Source organism: Tympanuchus pallidicinctus, unplaced genomic scaffold (genome assembly GCF_026119805.1).
Source record: "Tympanuchus pallidicinctus isolate F22 unplaced genomic scaffold, pur_lepc_1.0 scaffold4, whole genome shotgun sequence".
Lineage (NCBI taxonomy): Eukaryota > Metazoa > Chordata > Aves > Galliformes > Phasianidae > Tympanuchus > Tympanuchus pallidicinctus.
Window position 1 is genome coordinate 45,900,932 of NW_026294758.1, and position 16,415 is coordinate 45,917,346.

Below are 16,415 nucleotides of genomic sequence, written 5' to 3' on the forward strand. Positions count from 1 at the left end.
TTGCTTCCATTTTGAACACATCATTGAACAGATATTGAATCCATTCATTCTGGTAATAGACTCAGAGATGTGGCGCTTCCTGTTTTAATAAATAAACAAATGAATGAATAAATGCACACACCTTTGTATGTTGGCTGGGAAGTGGGAACCATCATAACTCTCAGTATTATATCTGCTGGCATTTCTTTTATGTTGGTTGCTTTGAATGTAATGCTTCCTATTATTTCAGTGGAAACAACAGCAGATAGAAAGAGCACAATTTGATAAAGGAAATTCTCAGCTACTAGCACAGTTTTTGTTAGCATAGTCACCACCATTATCTATGCATTTTTACACATCTATGTATGAATGAAGGTGACCCACTGTAGCTGTCACCACTGCCAAATCACACCATCACAGCCTCACTGTGATCATATCCAGTCTTTGGTTCCTATAAACATTCAGCAAGCCACAATGGATGTCAACAAGTGCCATTTTTTCTGCATGGAGGAATTCAATTACACCTTTGCTTCATCCACACTTTCATCAGACACGATTTTGTCAGCCTGCCCCTCTGCTGCCAACTGTTGTGCAGCAACAGCATGTAGCAGGAAGGTTCAGCTCTCTACTGCCATGCTGACATCCCCCTCTGCTGACATGAGGCACCATAATAAATGAGAGGCATTATTTTTGGAGCAGTCCTCATATATGTGTCTCCATGTCTCTCTGAAAAACCAACTGTCTGCAGCCTTTTCAATTTTGAGATCAATTTGTGTATCACTCTTTGTCAGACTGGCTATTTAAAATTAATGCTAAACCCTAAACATACCGCTTATGATTTCTAATTTGAGCAGAGTAGTCTTAGTTTATGTATTCTTTTTCAGAAAATTGTAGCACTTTTTTTCTTATCACACTAATTGTATTTTGCAATTATGTTTCTCCAGCTTGTAGCAAAAAGGAGAGACTGAAATTAAATCTAATTCCTTGTAAAAGCAGCATGAATTTCTTCAGGTTTTGCCATGGCTTTTTATAACGTGCAGAGCACTACTGTGACCAACTACAACATTGATTTCCAAAAATTTAATTCCTTGTGCTGCTATGCAGAGCAGCTCAATAGCAGCATTTGAGAAAAACTGGTCACAACACATTCAAAGCTGATCATTACTAGGCTAAACATGCTGAAGATGTATACCAAAATTCAACTCTGGATACTTAGGTGAATTGTTTAGTTGTGCATCTCAATATCTGAAAGAGCATATTTATTCCACACCCGACATAAAAATCTTCCTGTTATAAGTTGTAGACTCGTTTGCAAAAAGATGTGTAGCTAAAAATGACTATCCAAACATGAAAATAAGTATAGATACCTGAACCACACTCTGACTTGCAAAACTTGCAAAAAATCTACAATGTTATTGGAAACTTCGGACCCTCTTCATATAGAAATGGCAAAAACAATTGAAAAGAGATCAGTCCCATATACTTTTGACTCATATCCAGAGTTATCATCTCCAAAACCATAGAGAATCACATCTTAGCTCTGCATATTTCTTTATCCAATGCCAAACATCTACCAATGTTTTCTCAATGTTATCCATCTTACCACATTCCTGTTTCCAAGTCAGGTTGGTGTTTTGTGTTTTGTTTCACTGCCCCAGACAGCTCAGAATTAACAGAGAAATAGGAATGATAGACATTAGAATAGAAATCGTATCATATCTGCTCAACAATCTTTAGAAATGTGCCAGCCACATGGCGGGGGGAAGGGAGGAGTGACATTTTAGATTTGTTTTTGAATTGGTCATAACAGGAAGTCCATGTGATTTCCTATAGAAACATAGCTCTTAATGAAAGAAAAAGAGATTGTTCCAGCTCCTTCTGTGGCTGTGACCACTTGCAGTATGTTCCGATATTTATCTGTGAAGTTACTGGTTTCCTTCATTTTATCCTGTCAATATCCAGCTTCTTTCCTGTCTCATTGCCCTTCCCTTTGCTGAACTCTCTGCCCCAGTGGAGGAAACCATACTCTATCTCATAAAGGAGCTGTAATAAAACAGCAAAATGGGTATTGCCATTGCCATACTGATCTTTTGCCAAATTCTGCCCCTGTCTATCTTTTTTTTTTTTTTTTTTTTTTTTTTGAGTATGCAGTAAGAGTATGCAGTGTATGGTTCAATAATTTCTTCTTTGGTCATAGGGTAAATGTTAAAGAGTAAAACATTTCAGCAGGAAGATAATAAGCTATTAATGAAGATATTTGAAGCAAAGCACTCTCATAAGATGAATAAAAGGAGTTTACTGAGTGATAGAGATGAAAAGATAGGATAGAGGTCAACCATTTAATGCCACCAGGTTGACGATTCTGTGTCCCATAAGTTGTTTATGACTCCAGCTAGCTTCACATATTGAGATGAAGGACTATCACTGCACGGCTGTGATATGCTATTTCAAATCCAGAAAAAGAAAACACTGCAGACAGCTCTCTGCCTCTGTTCTCAAGTCTGTACAATGTGAGCTGTGAGGCAGAATATTCCTTACTTGTTGTACGTGCAGCCATCCTGTCTACTCTCTGCTGCTAATTCTTCCAGTGGATCCCAGGAGTGAGTATTTCTATAGTCTGCTTTTTCTACTCAAGAAACTTCTGCACACAATAGTGTAGGCAATAACCTAAGTCATTAGCTACGCACCAATGTGGCTCTTTATATATGCAAATCTCTCTCATTAAGTCCTACAAAACTTGCCTGGTGATTTAAGAATTACATACTCACATACTTTTAAGAAGCTTCAGGGCTAAGCAGCAGCTACGTATTGCATTTTTGGATCCAGACAGCCAAATTGGCAGATAACTGTCTAAACCCTTTATGATCTCCCTTCCTTTCAGTCTCTCCATTTATCAGTTTCCTAATCTCTACTGTCAAAATGGGGTTTTCTACATGTGTTTTTTGTTGGTTTCTTTTCTTGTGAAAATAGATAGGTTAGAAATAATAAACTGCTCAGATAGTTCATTAGCACATGAATGCCACTGACATGTCAGAAAAAAAATGTTAATTTATTTTGATCACGGCATTTAAATCTCCTATCACACAGGACCAAATATTCACAGGGCTGATGAACCACCTGGTAACAAACAATAGGAATGAATTTCTTATTTCATTTCTCTATAGATGAAGGCAGTTTTGTGCCTCCTGTCACTTGATATCAATGAGCAGGTTTCCAGCACAGCTGAAACAACACTAGATTTGAAAGATGTACAAACACTGATATCATCAAACATATTAGCAGCTATGAAAGCCAAACCAAGCTTTTGCTAACAGCTGCAGTTAGTTTCCCCAGTTCAGTAGAAAGGCTGCAAGTAAAGAACAGCTCACATTAAAGCCTGGATGTGACAGGAGGCAAATGATGAGACAAGATCTCCTTCTAATGCAAACTGCCATCCTTTATGGTAGCTGCCATATGGAATATAACTTGAATTTGAGTTCCAGTCATTTTTTTCTCTGCTTGTACAATGATTACTCTGTGAACTTCTGTAATCTGATGCATTGTTCACATTATTAATCTTTTTCTACACGCCACCAGTGTTGTTGTTCTTTTCTTTTCCTGGTGCCAGCTCCCAACTGAAAAGCAAGGGAGAGGTCCACCTAGGAAGATAAAATTAGTACAAGGACTCAATTCAAGATATTTGTCTCCCCATACACACTTGCCTGGAAAATTAGCCAACATCATTAAGTGTTCTGTAACCTGATGCTCTAGCTCTATAAGAGATTATTATGGAATTCTCGCTATTCATAGAATCATAGAATCATAGAATCACAGAATCATAGAATCACAGAATCATAGAATCATAGAATCAATGGCTTGGGTTGAGAAGGACCACAATGATCATCTGGTTATAACCCCCCTGCTCTGTGCAGGGTTGCCAACCAGCAGACCAGGCTGCCCATAGCCACATCCAGCCTGGCCTTGAATGCCTCCAGGGATGGGGCATCCACAGCCTCCTTGGGCAACCTGTTCCAGTGCAACACCACCCTATGTGAGAAGAACTTCCTCCTAATATCTAACCTAAACTTCCCCTGTCTCAGTTTTAAACTATTCCCCCTTGTCCTATCACTATCCACCCATGTATACAGTCATTAGGAATTAGAGCACAGTGGTAAGAACACATTTTCTGACATCTAGCTCACCATCGGAAGAAAACATTTCTAACATTGGTGAAAATAAAAGATACTGTCTTAGTATACACTATCTGTAGTTCAAGGAGTACCATCTCTTTTGGTACACAGAAAATACTGAAATATGTTGTAAATGGGATTAATTTCAGGCAATTCAGGTAGCTTTTTAAGCGAATTTCTGTCTGACTCAGAAAGATAAAACTTTTTTTCCTCACTCATTACATGAAAGAGCTAGCACAATAAAAATGAGCTTCATGTCTAAACCAAACCATTTGCACAGCATGCCACCCTCCAATATTTCTAGGTAGCTTCTTTAAAGAACTGTCATACTATTCATGGATTTTCTCTGAGATGGGGTGAATAAGCTAGACTTTCTTTAAATAAGTTACAGGATCCTGTAGTTCCTTTCTTAGAGGATTTAACCTACCTAACTCATTATACACAGACACTCTCCTTCACATTACATTGAGCTGAATCATACTGTGGCTCTACATGAACTTTAATGATGTGGTTTTATCAAAGCCACAAAACATTCAGCATTCAGACCTTTTGGAATATCTAGCTTCATGTACATGTACAAAAAAGATAACACCAGACCTTCTTGCCCAATTCTGTGGTGACAAGCTGCCAGCATAATGAAAATGAATACTTCTGATTTCGTGAAACCGCCTTTCTGATAACTGGTCTTCTGCAAAACAGTGAATCTCTTTTCCTGACATGAATGGCAGGCTGTGGCAGACAGGTTAACAGACTCATAGATGTATTGGTAGATGGCAGAGTTAAACCTTTCAAGCAGGAATTTTACTTACCACAGATAAGCATTACCATAAAATGGCAAGTGTGCTATTTCTACAAATAAAGAGATGCAACTGATCTGTCTTGGGAAAAAAGGAAAATCCTCTTTAATTTTAGAACAAAGTATACCTTGAGGTTTAATCTTAATGGGAGAGATCCAAAGCCAAAGGAAATCAGTGGAAAGATTTCAAGGCACTTTTGATCAGGCCCATAAATAGAATTGTTCTGTGAATCATTGTATCTACCGTAGCAGTTCAATACAGATTGCTTCAGAGGACATTGTGATGTTCCAGAGTGGAGATGCTGGAATTTTGCGGAAAAGCTCAGATGCACCTCAGACTCCTGCAGTGTCCCATTCAGAATGCAAGAGGACAAAATATGTGCTTGGAATTGTCATAGGAATTAATTACCTTGGTTCTCCCTGTTAGTAATAGTGCTTACCTACTCTCTCAAGAGTTATTGGTAAGGGGTTTATTTTTCCTAAGATGTGCTCTGTCTGCTGGACTGAAAGCTCAGATGAAAGCTAGCTGAAGCTGCTAGCTGCACTTACAGACACTTTGGAACTCAGATGTCCATGGGGGGAAATTATTTAGCTGGGTTTTCAGGACCTGCCTGATAGGTGCTGAACCAAATGGTAGTTTACCTTTGGAGCTGAGCTGGCAGATCCCAGTTGTAAAGTCCCTCTTCTGCTTTTCATATCACATACTCTTTCTGTGATTGCATTAGAGAGCAAGAAATCAATCCTAATGTCAGAATGGACTTAGACATGCATATACCTATAGCCAGAATGCCTTATCTTCTCCCCGGAAACTCTTCCTAATGTCTCCGAAGTCTGAGGGTGGACAGCAGAGACAGGAGGCATATCTAGGCTCTGGGACCTACAATTTTTTCTGCTCTCTCAGCTGTGTAACTGTTACTTATTTTAGTGCAGACCTTACTCTCAGCTTTGTGCATACAGAATAGGTCTGCCTAAGGAAAATTTGGCTACGTAGTATTTCTTTTTCATTTGCATGCATATTCTATTTATGTATACATATTGTAGAAAACAGATGCTTTAAAATCAATTAAAACAGTCAGTTTTTCCATTTTCTTAAGTTTTATTCTTCCTACATCTCAGTATTTTTTGAGAATTCCTTTCACATAAGGTCCCTCAGTTCTGTGCAACATCTCTAAGATCTGAGAAATCAGCAGCAGCATGGAGTTCAACAAGGAAAATACCAGGGGCAGCATCGGGGCATCAGGACACAGACTGGGAGATGAGTGGCCAGAACAGAGTCAGGCTGGGTATTAGGAAGCATTTCTGTACCATGAGAGTGATCAAACACCACAACAGTTTTCCTAGAGCAGTGGTTGTTGTCCTGTGCCTGCCAGTGCTCAAGAGGCATTTGGACAAGACCTGCAGGTAATATGCTGTAACTTTTGGCTAGCTCTGAAGCTGACAGGCAGTTGGACAAAATGGTCTTTGCAGGTCCTTTCCAACTGAGCTATTCTAGCTCTAATCAGAAAGCAGCCATGAACCTTTCTTCTTTTTTGGCAGTACTTGCTGCTTAGGTTTGATGGACTCTTGTGTAATATTAGCTGGTTGTTCTACAGATCCTGGCCCCCATGCTGCATCGTGTCAACAGCACTGACATGGGACAAGGAAACGTGTTCTCTTTTGTTTGCGTTGCAGTCCAGGCAGGCTGAGGAATCTCAGCTGATTTGCTTCATCTTCCCCATTCACATTTCGTATATCAGATGAAAAAGCAAATGGTCTCTCTAACTGAAGCCAACACACGGCAGTCCTTGATTTGAGCTAGAGAAAAAATCACATGGGAAGAAAAGCACAGTTATATAAACAGATATGCATTAAAAAAAAAAATTATATTCATATATAAACAGATATTTATATTGGCTCACTATCCAACTCCCAGAACATAGAGTTATTCTTAAAACCAGCTGGCAACCTACTATCATGCATGCTTATTTTTTGAATAGTTCCTATAATAACTGGTTCCAGAAGCATAGCCAACAGTGCACAGGATATGGTATTGTTGTATCTTCTGAGAGAGTGAGATGCTGCAGGCAGGGGAAAGCATGTGCAGATGTACCAGGGTTAAAAGGAAATTCATGCTGCTATATGAAAAGGAATATTTTTCTTTGTGTGTTCATTTTACTAGTGCTGACTGTGCATGTGTCTTATACTCATCTATAGATGAGTTTACAGAATATTAAAGAGCAAATGAGGCTCTTTTATTCTTTTTGTTTCTCTGCCCATAGTGATAAGCATATCTAATGAAGTAAAATGCAGATAATCTACAAACCACATGTGCATCTCCTAAGACTTTTGATGCAGACTTAAACCAAAGTTAAAATGTGGCAAACAGTTCATGGAATTGTGGGTATACCTAAGTTTGGCTCATCATATCTGCTAGTATTCTACAAAATCTTGTCCTGTGCATCCATTCTAGTATGTTTTCGTACATATGTACACCAGGAAATTCAGCTGTGAAGGAGAAGTGGCTCACAAGCTAATGGCCTGTCTCTCAAATGTGAACAGAAAACATAGACATTACACAATTGGAAAATTTCTTTATTACTTCTCCGAGGCATGTCCAGTGATGCTGCATGTGCAACAAAACAGCATTACTTCATTTTCCTTGTCTACTCCTGACAGTCAGTGTATTTTCAGGAATTTCCTATTGCGTTTCTGCAGTCTCCTCATATCCAACTTTCAGACATCCAACTTTCTCAAGATTGAAATTGTAAAACTTTCTAACTGTTCTCATACAGCCCCACATTTAGTGCAACTCTCTGATGAATCGGTAAGGAGGGCTAATGAAGTGCTCTCACTTCGTTCACAACAATGGAATAAAGCTCTCCGGTTGCCAGCAAATCAAAGATCAGAACAGTCTGAGGCAGGACAAGCTGCATAGCTCTGTTATTGGGTTAGAAAAAGGATCTGATAAATAAGGAAAAAGACACAGAGGGTGCATGATGTGCAGAAATAGAAAGGGTCAAAGAATAGGAGACATAAAGTTAAAAGCATTTTTCCCTTTACGTTTTTCTCTAGATAGTTCTATGTATTTCTCAGAGTTTCAGGCAGAGGATGGGGGTATGGTAGGGTGGTGACGTTTCCTTCATTTGATAGCTGTCATTATTAAATCATGAGAAAGTAACAATTGAACAACTTGTAAATCATCTGATATCAAAAATACATTCGTATTTCAAACACTCATTGTTATTAAATGGGGTCAGGCTGCTGTCCTTAAATAGGAATGAGGAAAGGAAATGTAACATTTATACATTTAAGCTGGGAAATCCAAATCATCTGAAGACTAAATCAGAAAAATACTCTCCATAGATTTTATGAGGTCGGCTCTCTGAGCTCATACTTCTATTTCATAACAAATGTTTTGAAGGTTCATTTCTCTAAGTATCAAACAGATCAGCTTGCCACTACTTTTATTTGTGGTGTGAAGACATATCCAGCATTATGCAATTACAAGCACTGGCTTTTCTTTTCCAGCTTGTCTCCAATAACTGGCTAGTTTCTTCAGTCTTTCATTTCACTAACCTTGCAAATTTGTCCTGCAGTAAGACCGCTTCGATAAGCAGCATTAAAGAGCCTCTCCAGATCTCATCCTCTGGGGTCACTGCATATGTTTTACATGGGGAGAAGAAAAGAGACAGAGAAAAGCAACTGAGAAACTCAGGCTGCAGAAAGATCATCAACCACTATTACTATTGTATTCATTTGCTAAACCATTCAAATGAGGTCCTAATTAGACTAGAACAACTAATTTTGTTCATTAGAGCTCAATTAAATTCATCTGAAATTCAAGATAGTAGCATTGTAGCCATACATCTGTATCAAAGATGAAACACAATCTCTCCTGTTTTCCTGTGACAAAATATTTTTTTCTTCACTGGGAATTAAGATACAGACAGCTTTTTTAGTAGGACAATGTGATCTTACAAAGAAAAGACTGATTATTTTTGATTAGTCTTTTCATAAACAGGTTTACTGACAAAATAGAAGTCTTCATGTTTTTGAAGGTATTATCTGGCAGTACATGGAGTATTTATCTTTGCTGATCTCAAAAATCTTTCAGGCTACCTATCCTGTAATCAGATGCTTGCTTTCAGTTAACCTTAGTTCATTCAATTTAAGGTCATCAAAGAGCTTGTCTTTTTTACATTACAAAATTAGGGCTGAAGGAACATCTCCTCCTTCAGGACAAGTCTTGCTATCCTGGATCTATTTCTGGCAGATGTTAGTGTAGGCTGCTCATACAGACCTTCAATAATGGAGATTTCACAATATTCTCTGATTACTTGTTGCAGCAGTTTTCTTAACAGAGCTGCTCTACAATCAGCACAAAAAAACAAGGGACTAAAAGTATGCTTTCCCGATAGGTCATTAATTGCCAGCTTGTCTTGGTAACCTATGCTGATTTCACCTAAAATCATATCCTCCCCCATTGAACTCTCCATTTAGGAGTGTACTGTGCATTTTATAAGCCTTCATGTCATTACTGTTATTAGCACATGAGCTGCCAGCTACACCAAGACTGATGGTCCGTGCAGTCTGGCTTAGGCAGGATTCTTTGTTGGAAAATGGTATTCTGCTGACACTATTCATGATTAACTGCACAGCCTTTTGTTTGCCGGGAACAAGGCCTTCTTCATGCTAAGTTTGGGAGAAAAATTCCAAAACTGCCAATAAACAAAACAGTTTTTTAAAAAGTAACAATGGTAATTGGGGAATTAACAATTGAGCAGGGTTAGGTAGTTTCCTACCAAATACAAAAAGAAAATTCCCCCTGAAAGACTTTGGAAACAGGGAGCAATTACTGCCTCAGTGTGAGTGTTGAAGCAAAAGTCAGCTTAAGAATTAAGTTTTTGAAAACTATTTTTTTTCCTAATGATGAAAAGACTTCATTAAGGCTATCTTTCTTTGTACTTAATTGAAGAAAACATCCAATATGATTAATCCCAGTGAGATTAAGAGGATATCTTGTTCACGTCAGTTTGCTATCAGCAATCAGCTCAGAAGAAAGAACAGGGTAATAACAGGGCACTGGAGAGATGGCATCTTCCAATTCACTGCTAATATCAGCCACCAGAACTTAAGCTCATTGCAAGGAGAACAGGTTTAACTTGTATAAATGGAATATGTTATTCTATTTTAATTAAAGATATTGTCAACATTTCATTAGAAGCAACAAATTGTTCATCTATTGTATCTGGAAAAAGAAAATAGAAGGGAGTTTTCATTCGAAACTGCGGATTTAGATGTACACGGATCTATCCGCCTGTCAAAATCAAACTGTTTCTTTTAAGTAGATGATTGAAACAGTGATACTGCTCTCATTTTCTCATTTGTAAATATTTGGATTTTATTTCTGTAACTGAAAAGGTGAGGATCATATCTGTCAGCTAGTTGAAAATGAGAGAACCAAACAGAATTTTCTTATCCTTTCTTTTCTAGAATGTGCATTTTCAGTCATTTAAGATAAAATTACTTTGCCTTTATGCAATTGAAATGACCCGTCCTGGCCCACAAAAGCAAGATTAGAAGGGACAGGCTTAAGAAGTACATGTATTCCCCTATTCTGCTTAGTTTCTAAGGCAGATAACCAGGATTCATTTTGCTGCATAGCAGAGAGGTTTCTATGACTCCATGAGTTCTCGGTAAATCCAGGGAACACTCATTCTGAATACTTGTGTTCCTTTTGCTGATATAGGTATTGTATTCCTCCAAGACTGTACACCTGGGTACAACCTGTGCTGTGCTATTGACTCATCTTCTGCCTTATCTATTTGAAATGCTATTAGAGCTTGAGAGCAAAAGGAAATGTTCTGTTGTGCAGGATTGCATCACAGTACTTTATTTTTTTATAGCATCCTTGGTTCCTGCAGCAGCCAGGCCCTTTCTTATTAAAAACAAACAAAACTAATAAAACTAACAAACAAAATCAACAACAGAAAAAAACCACAGCACTCAGTGGCCTTACCATTTTAGTGCGTAAGAAACAGGTTATAGCTGGAGGACGTGTTACATTACATGAATATAACAGCACAAATGTCTTATAGTAATCTACCGCATTTCACATGTGAAGGCAAAGTAAAAATCAGAACTTGTGTTTAAATTACTCCTCTATTTCTGAAAACGTGACCATTCCCAGCTAAGCATAATTACTTATCTCCAAGGAAAATGCTAATTACATAATTGCTATCAAATGGAACACCTTCTTAGCTTTTCATTAGCTCTCTGGGGGAACTGCTAAAAGACATCCAGTTCAAAGACTGCACTACTGATGAGTTACTGTAGTCTGACATTGACCTGAAAATACACACTTAGAAATATATGTAACATTCCAGTCTGCTGCTTCAAATATCAGTGAGAGAAATAATTAGGACTTTTTCACTTTGACACTTGTTTCTTACTAAAATTATTTTACTGAATGTAAAGCTTTTAGTCGGCAATGCGGAAATTAATTTGGTAAGACTGATTTCATGAAGTACTTTGCAAAGTAGCAGGGAAAAACTTGATTTTTGTGGGGGATATATATTCCTAACAAGCTGGAGAAATCCATAAAGAAAAATATTTTTTTTACATTTAAACATGTTAAAACCAAATATTTGAGCAACATGCTTTTTTTATTATTAACAATGATCAACTAGTTCTAATGCAGCTGAGAATGACTTTTTCACTATACACCATCACTTTCTCTACTAATTTAGCAAGGGTTCCTGAGTTATTTCTTCTCTGGGCTGATCTTGAAGCCCACATCTGCTCTACAACTAATTATAAAATATTTAAAGCAACAATTACAAGTGCAAAAAATGTATGAACTTGCTGTGCAACAAGACAAGAGAAATTCAAGCTCATGCTGGAAATTGAGTCACTGACAGTACACTAGTATATTCATGTGGAGAGGAAAGGGAAGGGAAGGGAAGGGAAGGGAAGGGAAGGGAAGGGAAGGGAAGGGAAGGGAAGGGAAGGGAAGGGAAGGAAGGGAAGGGAAGGGAAGGGAAGGGAAGGGAAGGGAAGGGAAGGGAAGGGAAGGGAAGGGAAGGGAAGGGAAGGGAAGGGAAGGGAAGGGAAGGGAAGGGAAGGGAAGGGAAGGGAAGGGAAGGGAAGGGAAGGGAAGGGAAGGGAAGGGAAGGGAAGGGAAGGGAAGGGAAGGGAAAGCCAAAGCATGTTATTGGGGGTATCAGCTCTCCCTCTAGGACACCTATTTTGATCACTCTCACAGTAAAGCAATCTTTCCCAGTTCCCAATGTGACCTTCCTCTAGCAGATCTGTGCCATTCCCATTCTGTCATCAATTCCCAGGAACAAACCCAGCACCTCCCTCTGCTTCCCCTCCACCGGGAGCTGCAAGGAACACTGAGGTACTTCTCACCCTCCTCCAGGCTAGGCAGCCAGAATACCCTTAGCCTCTCTCACAGAGTGTGCTTTCCTGCTCTGTTACCAGCTGTGTTGCTCTCTTCTGGATGCTTTCAAGGACCTCAACAATTTTTCTATGTCATGGAGAACTGAACTGCACATGGTATTCAAGGTGATACTGCACCAGCACTAAATACAGCAGAACAGTCACCTTTGGACCATCTGGCTGTGCTGTGTTTAAAGCAACCCAGAATACAATTTGCCTTCTTGGTGCCAGGACATACTGCTGGCTGAAACTAAGCCTGCTGTCACCAGCAGCCCCAGGTCCATTCCTGCTGAGCTGCTCTCCAGTCATTCATCTTCCAGTCAGTGCTGGGCACTGTTGCACCCTGGTGCAGTATCCAGCATTTTCCTCTGTTGAACTTTACATCATTGCAGATTGCTCAGCAGTCCAGTCTATACAGATTCCTCCTGCAAGGCCTACTGTCCCTCCAGGCAGCTAGCACCTCCCAGTTTAGTAACATTGGCAAGTTTGCTAAGGTTGCATTCAACTCCTGCATCCAGAACATTGATGAACGTGATTTACAGGACTGCCTCTAGAACTGAGCCTTAGGGAACACCACTGGTAAACAGCCACCACCCAGATGTAGTTCCATTCAGTACTACCCTTTGAGCTTTGCTGTTCAGCCAGTTCATCAACAAGCATAATGTGAACTTGTTCACTTCACAGCTGGACAGTTTGTCCAGAAGGATGCCATGAGGTATAGAGCTGTACAGAAGATAAGAATGTTTTCATCATACCACCTAGCCCATCACATGTTAAACTCAACTGGGAAAGGGAGCACCAGACAGAAGGAGAAAGATTCTAGTAAGGAAATTATGCTGGCTGAGGGCTATATGCAAAGCATAAAACAGAAAATCCAGATAAAAAGAAATGTAGCAAAATGCAAAGCAGTATTTCTGCCATAGGGAATACCACATAATTCACTAGAGAAAATGGATTACATGGCCTGACAACAGTAAAGGGATGCCAGAGTGTGTTCTTTTAGCAGAACTAAGCTATAATTGCTGTATTATTATAATTTTCATTGGGCCAAAACTTGCAGTTTTCACACAAGCAGTTGTCGTGTTAGTGCTATGCAGACTTTAGCAAGGGATGTATGCCCCATCTTACACTGAACAAGCTGGTTGTGCTCTATGTAGGAAAAAGCAAATTCTTGTGCTTCCTCATGTAAAGTATCACCAAAAACATCCAACAAACAGCTGAAGTAAAACTTGCAATGAAGTCAAACCTCCTTTTTTTACACCACATCTTCACTGCCGAAGTAGAGATGTGTGTGTTTCAGGCCTTAGTTTTAATTTAATCCTTGTCTGCTTTGTTGAAAGAGTGGTTTAGGCAAAGAGGGAAGGCAGGCCAGAGAAGTAGATAGGTGACTCTTCCTGTGTCATAACACAGTGCATCTCATGAGGTATACAAGCCCTGTTTTTCTCCTCATGTTTCCATGCAGGATTCTCCACTGTCACAGAAGTAACATCTGGTGTGAGACTGATCATCGGGAAATGTAGTAATAGTGTAGTGGTTTTAAACCAAAATAAGGGTGATCTAGGCTAGATACTGAGAAGAAATTCTTCACTATAGGGGCAGGGAGCTCTGGAACCGCCTGCCCAGATAGTTGTGGATGTCCCATCCCTGGAGTTGCTCAAGCCCACGCTGGATGGGCCCTGAGCAACCTGAGCTGATGGGAGGCAGCCCTGCCAATGGCTAGGGAGTTGGAACTGGATCTGCTTTAAGGTCCCTTCTAACCCGTGCCATTCTGTCATTCTACAGTCTCCTTTCCACTAGTAGTCTGTCACTCAGATCAGTCACTTTTAATCACTCAGAAATCACTTGTGCTGACATACAAGTAGTGTTATCCTCCAGTGCTTTTGTCAGTGGCTACTGTGTCCTTCCTTTTAAAACACACCATAAAATTAATAATTCTGACGGAAAGTGATTAACCTCTTGGAGCTTCTCAGCTGCCTTCTCTGTCCTTTTAGAACACTACTAATTGACATAAATTTACACAGTGCTGTTCTAGTAGTTAATTTGATGGATACTTTACAATAAAAATGTTTACATAGTGACATTGTTCTGAGGAAATGCCATTGGACAAAGTACTGAAACTTGAGTGGGATGCACACTGTTTATGTGCTTATGGGTGGAGGTTTCACTCTGTGTGCACACCTACTGTACTTTTTAGTATCCCCAGCTGTGCAAGAACAGTCAAATACCAGGTGAGTTTTCTAGAAACACAGACTTCGACTATTCTAAAATCTTATAGTGCTGTATTCAGGCATCAGTCCTCTTTTAAGGACAAAGACCTTGGAGGGTTCAGCAGTAGATTTAAATCACTGTCTTTCCCTAGTGTTTTCAAAGGCTGAGAAACAGCTCTGCACACAGACGTGTCATTCTGTCTGCTGCCTGTTCTGAAAGGGTATGGGAATGTCTGAGTGGCATGCTATAACCAGTTCTTTCTGAAAAGGTTTACTGTTAATTACAGGAACTCTCTCATGTAGCCTCAGCTTCCCTTTACCACGCATAAAGAAGCTATTGAAGAGTTTTATTCATGCAATGATTTATCTGACAACATCTACCAATTCTTCCATTTTTAAGATTTATTTAACCTGCTCATGTAATGTCACATTCATTAATCTTTCTAAGCAGAGAAAAAGGAGTGTATCTGGCAACTTCCCTAATATCACACAGGAATGTGGTGTTAAAGTTGTGAGCTCTTGCCACGGTGTTACTAGGCCATACTCTCGTCTTTTAGCTACGGGCGACAATGTCACAAAATTCAGCTTAACTTTTAGCTTAAAGCTGTACTTACCACTGTTATCTGTAGCCACGTCATAATTTAGTAGTGCTGAAATACACATTACAGCCAACATCCCCTTCATGGTCTGGGTCTGCACTACTCCCCGATTCCTGACCACAAAGGCACTGCATGTGAACAAGTGAAGCAGAACATTCTCAACCTGCCAGCCAGGTCTTAAGCAGACAGGTAAATAAAAACCCACAGATGGAGCATGGAGACACAAGAGTGACAAGGCGTCCTTCAGATAACAGTAGGGCATGCTTGGAACAGACTACATCTGCTGCTTGGCACTACGCCTAGTCAGTCCATCCAGAGCTACAGAAATTGAACAAATTCAGAGAGGAAGCTCTCTGGGGCAAAACAACAATTTGCCTGGGAAATGGGATCTTGAAATCCCATGTACCACCTATAAGAGGCCCTACTCAGCTGCTTATAAATACTCCATTTCCAGTGTTGTTTCAGGTATCTCCTTAGCTTTCAGAACTGAAATCCTCTCCCACTTAGGAATGCCTATTCTCAGTTACAAAGACATCCTGTCGAATAGCTCTAATCACTACAGAAACTGTAGGAAAGAGCCATTATATGATCCTCTACAGTACATGATACAGCAGGGACAAGAAAGGGGGAGCACTGCATTCCCAAGGAGCATTGAAATCTACCCATTGCTTGCAGGGACTGAGGTAACAGTTATATCAAAATAAACCTAAGCAGCTCATGTACAGCTAGAGCTTTGTATGTAGCATATGTCCCACTAATAATTTCCATTAAAATCTAATGTCTCCTGGCATTCTCAAGGCAGGTGTTTGGGTTTTGGTTTTTAGTTTTCTTTGGGTTTTGGTTTTGGGTTTTTTGTTGTTGTTGTTGTTGTTTGGGGGGGGGGGGGGGGGGCTTGTTTTGTTTTTTTATTGTTTTGTTTTGTTTTCTTTTTCTTCTTCGAAGGAAATATATTTTGTGCATAAATGCACCTTACAAATGTTTAACTATAAAGAACCCTACAGTTCTGGTACTCATATTTCAACAAAATGGGAAAGCCAATTATGTTGCTGTCTAGAGCCTGATGGTTATTTGCAAATTTCTGGTGGGCATTATTTTCCATTCAGGACCGTGCTGATATCCTTAAATTAAAATTAAAAAATGGAAATCTGTCATCAAGAGGTAACATATCATTGTTTTCAGTGGATCGTGGATTTTACTCCAGACAATATTGACAAGGATGCCTCATTTTTGCAGAGATATGGGG